Source organism: Rhyacophila brunnea, unplaced genomic scaffold (assembly GCF_057557595.1).
Source record: "Rhyacophila brunnea isolate RB1 unplaced genomic scaffold, BYU_Rbru_1.0 scaffold_24, whole genome shotgun sequence".
Taxonomy (NCBI): Eukaryota; Metazoa; Arthropoda; class Insecta; order Trichoptera; family Rhyacophilidae; genus Rhyacophila; species Rhyacophila brunnea.
In genome coordinates, this window is record NW_028232904.1 from 388634 (window position 1) to 394633 (window position 6000).

Here is a 6000-nt window from a genome sequence, read left to right on the forward strand (position 1 = left end):
CAAGTGTTTGAATTGTAATTATATTTAAAAATGTCAATCTATAAAATATCTTACGTTATTTCTTAATTGAATTCTCGAATAACATAGTTAGAATCCCACTTAGGTTTCCCAGCTTAAAAGACAACCAGAGAAAGACGAAGCATTCAATACCTTCCTACTCAATTTACTATTTAACAATATTACTACTGGTGACGCCAAAATTTACCTTGCCTGTTGACCTATTCATACCTGTTAGACTTTATTCACGTAATATTGTACATACGCTGTTTATACTCATTATCTTCAAATAATTACCATTTTCTACTACAACTCCTAATAATTATTGGTACCCGATCTACTAGAGCTTCCTGACCAAGGATACTTAAAACCCGTCCAAGCCTAATATATATATATATAAATATTATATAGATAATATGTTTATATTAAATTATAGTACATGCTTTATATTATTAATCGACGATTGTTTTAAAAAAGATATAATAATTACTAGAGTTAGAGTTAGATTTTTTTTAAAGTTAAACTAAGAATGTGTAAACCACATAATTTAATGCAAAAAAGTTAGCACCAATAAAGGGGGTTTTTGATAATTTCCAAATAAGACCACCTGTAAAGCGGAATAAAATCTGAAATATTATTATTGTTTGCGGGTTAGTAGGGATGGTGTAACTGGAAAAGTTTCAGACTTAGTTACGAGTTTAACTTTAGCGGCAAACTCCACCAAACCGAGCCGGGATCGTTCCGAAACATCAAACCACGGTAAACGTTACAATGACCCCAACTGTGTATGAGAAATTTAGAAAAAAGAGAATGCAGTAAATTTTCATTTTTTGTTGTTTGTTCAGAAAAGGTTTGGTGAAAATAGAAGGCGGAAACGGAAGTCGTGAAACGGTTATTCCACAGTCCAAGTTTTGTCACAGTCCACAATGGAAATACACAATCTTGATAAAATTGATTCGGTAACTGTTAGCATATCGTTTACTTAATATGATTGTTAATAATGGAAATACAATATGCGGCTCTCGTAGTGCAGTGCGTAAGGCGCTGGCCTTCCACCCGAGAGTTCTGGGTTCGATCCCGGTGAGGACACAAAATTTATGTGTTTTTCTCAAAGGCTGGGTGATAGTGATTGTTCAAAATTACTAAAAACCACCTTGTACGAAAAAGCAAGGACATGGTTATTAACAATTAAAAAAAATGGAAATACTGACAATTGACTACGTTATGTTTTTTTTTTCTATAAGACTAGGTTCATAATATACAAAAATTACAGAACAAACGCAATACCAGTACCTTCACAGATATTTTTAATAAAAAAAATCAATAACTAAATCAATCAACTAAATTATATTGACAAATTAATTAAAATAATATACAATTTGTCGTAGGTACTAACTTCACTTAGTTGTATGTAATTTAATTAGTACATATAATTGTAAACCACGTATTGACAGTTAACACGATTAAAGATAATATTATTGACAAAGTTGACAAACTGTAGTTGGTTGAGTTAGTATAAATACAAATACCCCTAATCATTATCATCGTCAGCGAGGGCCAATCCAGTGCTAGATGAAGGCCTCCCCTAATTATCTCTTTTTTTTTTAAATTGATGAGTTCGTCTATCCAGCGGGTTTTACGGCGTCTCTGTTGGCATTTAGTGCACCTTGGTTACCACTTGGGTATTCTCAATATTTTTATATGGAGTCGAGTCATGGACCCTGAAGGCAATGGAGTGGAAGGCAATTGATGCCTTCGAGAAGTGATGTTGGCACCAAATGCTTTTTATTTCTTGGACAGAACACAGGACGACCAGTCAATCATCAGAGCAGAGACTGCAGATAAAGGAACGGCTCTGCAGTTTTTTGGACATATTGTCCGGCGTGGACCGAAAAACCTGGAGAGACTGGTAGTTTAGGTGGCCTCCAGGGTAGGTGCAGCAGAGGAAATGCGTCGGCGCGTTGGAGCGACCAAGTGAAAGAACTGACTGGAGGCACCATTCATTCTGTCGTGAGACAAGCGGAAGACTGAGAGGGATGGAAAGTCTTGGTCACTCAAAGGATGGCAAAATTCAAAGATGATCACGATCCTCAGCCACGAGGGTACGAATAAAAAGCGAAGAGAGGGTACTACTATATGACGGAATTTGTACAGCAGTTGTCTATTCGTCGGACGACATGTCCAGCTTATTGCTATTTCGTCTACTTAGCGACGTCTATCATATCGTCTCTTGTCTGCTTCCTTATCCGTTGTTTTGCGCTAATCGTAATATCTTACATAAAGAGTCCATGTTTCACACGCACACACAAGCGTTGTTGGCATAAATTTACTCGCTCTACGTTTAAGATACAATGCGTGGTCACCTATGAAGATACTTTCAGTTAATTAATTCAATATGCAACGAATTACAACAAAACGCTCTGATGCACTCATGACACCACAACCATGTAACTTGATAATAATATACTCCCAGATGTTAACCACGATTTGCATTGGATTAATATTAAAGGCAACATATTGTACAAAATATATTTTATTTTAATGTCTGAATTAAATGTGGTTTATTAAATAAGTATAAAAATTAATTTTATTCCCATTTCATTAATTCGTAAACACAATCTTTGTAGCACTTTCATAATAATATTGTTACTTATTTGTATATTTCCGTTTCACGAATTATTCTTGTTTTAAAATTAGCCTGTCGGTCGACTCAGCTGTCGCTTGTTACGAAAATTCCACATCGTCGACACCATTTTTACGCCAATTTTTATTTTTAGAACTACTATGCGATGTGATAATAATATTTAAATAAATAAATTATTATATTATAATTATTATAATAATTTATACATCAGTTTATAATTTATCCATCTGTTAATATTTTGTTTAAAAAAATATTATTATCTTAATCAAACTGTTAAAAACAACAGTATTTTTTTATGTATGCACATAAAAAATCCCTTACAAAATATTATTGATTATATATTTAATTTATAATACACATTATCAATTATGTTGTTAACTATCAATAATTGGTAGAAAATAATTACATCTATCTACCATTAATAATACAATTATTTAACTAAGTACTTTTTTATTCAACGAACAATTCTCAAGATTTAAGAATGTAACATTCTAATTATTGAACATACACGATGTTTAAAAACATTTCTGAGGAAAACCTGCTGGGTATCTTACTTTTTTCAAAAAAAATAAATTTTCTACTGGTTTTAATATATTTTATCATAAGTGATTTCAAAAATTATGTATGTTTAATACTATATAATAAAATATAATATTTGTCTGTTCGTTTGTTAAATTACAACTCAAAAATTGCTCAACCAATATTGAGACAACATTATTGTACAGTTTTTGTCGAGCTTAATATTTTAATATAACATAGGGTTCCGTAGTTATGATAAAACTTCTCGAAAATAATGCGCTTGCAACAATTAGTCACGGGTAGGTATAATGGTTAGATAGCATTGGTAGAATGGTGAGGTGATGTGTGTAAGTAACAATGGATAGCAGTAGTGGAGTGGTGTGGTTGTGTGTGGGTAGAGGGGCGCGATCCGAACGATCACGATCGAAACGGTTTTTTTTATTTATTATGTATTTCACGTAGACTAAGTCATGGACTATCACTGATATGTATTAAAATAAAAATATAATGTGTAGAAGATACATCATCTACAGAATTATATTTGGCTTCAACAGCTTTGCGTATATTATCTACATATTATTATGTATGTTCAATATATGTGTAGGATATGACCAAGTGATATTGCCAGAGATTATTTTTTTTGCAGAGTTTTTATTCAGGAAAATATGGAGTAATTATTTTATAAGATATGAATATTTTAATATTTTATTTGTATAGACCTTTTGATACTTCTACTAATATAAACGTGTGCGTTTTATTTACCATAATATAATATATGTATAGATTTTACTTGTGTTGATAACTTAACTAGGTGATTTTGAAATAATCTTGTTCTTATGAATTCTAATTACATTTTATATACTATAATGATTATAAAATTGCTAGAAAGATCAGTACAAAATATTGTAGAATAAATATAATTATAACTTCAATAAAGTTTATATTAATCTGACTTCTTTCAGGTCTAAGTCCACTTTTATTTCTACATTTACGTTTACTCTAATGCAAAAATTTGATTTGTAAGTGAGATTAGCTGTATCAAGTCCAAAATATAATTAATTTTAATATATATATGAGTAAGCTTTCTCATTCAGAATTTATTAATTAATATATATACTATAGATATATCAGTACCAAGAGTAAAGATTTAAAGATATATTATTATAATATATTGTTATTATTAACTAAAATGGTTTACTTGAAACACGTGTGTAACATAATGACTTAAGAAATAAAGATTGCTTTTTTTACAAATATTTAAATCATTAGTTATCTAACACACACTTCACAATCATTTAAATTGTTTTAATTTATTATAAATAAATACTTTTGTGAGACATTCAATTCAAAATTGAAAATGTATGTTAAACGCGATGTGTTTTCATCGTGAAAAATGACAAACTAAAATTTTTCACCGGCGAATATTTTAGTATGCAAGAATTTTTTTATAAATACTTTCGCTTGGACTTGATTTAGTTTCAAAAATTGCCGTCTGATTTCCGACATTAGTGGAATGAGTCGGCAGCGGGAAATTAGAAAATAGAATTTAGAATCCACTACTTATAATCTGCACATAATACGTCATTGCTGCACATTGACAAGAACCTGTATATGGTGAGTTTACCAATAATAAATGATTGTAAATTAAATTAGGTATAAAGTTTTTTCAGTTTTAAGATTTTTGGTGAAAGTTTAGAGTTTGAATTGCTTTCGAGACACATTGGCCACTAAAAACGCAATAGAATTATATATATTATAATAAGCGCTAGTAATATTTTATAAAAACACTGATTATTTTGTAGTTTATTTGTTCCCGCATTTTATTTTGAAAATATGGAAACATTGATCCGGATGAGAAATGGTTTCAACAGGACGACCATAACCATCGACTTATTGGAATCGAAATTTGGTGATAAACCGATTTGACAGCCCTCGATTATTTCCTATGGGGTTACATAATAAAACAATAACACTTATTGACGTCTTGGAAGCCAACACTGTTCGTATTAGAGATAGAAGATAAGACCAGCAGTGCTTAAAAAAAGTGACCCAAAATTGGACGTCCAGAATGCGCTTCGTCAAAAACAGCAGCGGTGTTCATATGCCCGAAATCATTTTCAAATGTTATAACCACGAGAGGAAAAAACTACAGCATACAAGGAAAGATGAACTGTAAACGTAGCAGAGTACGACGCCGCATTTCGTGGCTTAAGAACCTCCGTGATTGGTACGAGTGCAGCTCCACTGAACTGTTCCGGTTAGCAGATGATAAGGCTGAGATTGCCTTGATGGTGAATGACCTTTGCTAGGGGATGGCACTATAAGAATATGAATGCAATGTACTTATCTTTCGAATAAAAAAGACTAAAATATATATTTTTTGTGTTATTTTTTACAATTTCAAATAGGTTGGGCCAAATGCTAGCCCTCGTTCTTCCTTTCCACCTACTTCAAAATCCCTTATTTATTATTGTCACAAGACCAAACGACTAGCAGTTATGGGTCATCAGGCGACCGTGATTGAATAACATTGAGTTAGCTCAAATTATCCAGAAAGCGGACGTGGGCAAGTTTTTTATAACTTTACCGTCGCTACCTACAGCGTGACTCATACAAAACGTATCTGTTCGACCTTCGTTGCTCTAAATCTGTTACGGTTTGGGTGAGTGTCGCGTCTATATTATACATCCTGAACTTATCATCATTAACCTCACAATATATAATCCATCCAAAGTGTACCATCCGTTTACCAGTGCGTGAGTGCGTGAAAACCGAACCGGCCCCAGCGCGCGCCAGCCCTCTCAACATAAAGGTCAGTGTCTGGCATGATCCGGGGGGTC

The 6000-nt window shown here is 32.4% G+C and overlaps 1 protein-coding gene across 4 annotated transcripts in view; it reads right to left on the reverse strand.

Moving 5' to 3' along the window:
* The window catches only part of LOC147068855 (glutamate receptor ionotropic, kainate 2-like), a 59561-nt gene extending 54998 nt beyond the window's left edge, over positions 1 to 4563 (reverse strand). Inside the window, exon 1 of one of the 4 annotated variants that reach the window (XM_085951381.1) lies at positions 4488 to 4563. The gene's annotated coding sequence lies outside the window, so the exon portion shown is untranslated. Of the gene's footprint in view, positions 1 to 4358 lie in introns of all 4 variants that reach the window. The other 3 variants (XM_085951378.1, XM_085951379.1, XM_085951382.1) reach the window with 3 other exon arrangements.
* Positions 4564 to 6000: the final 1437 nt, after the last annotated feature.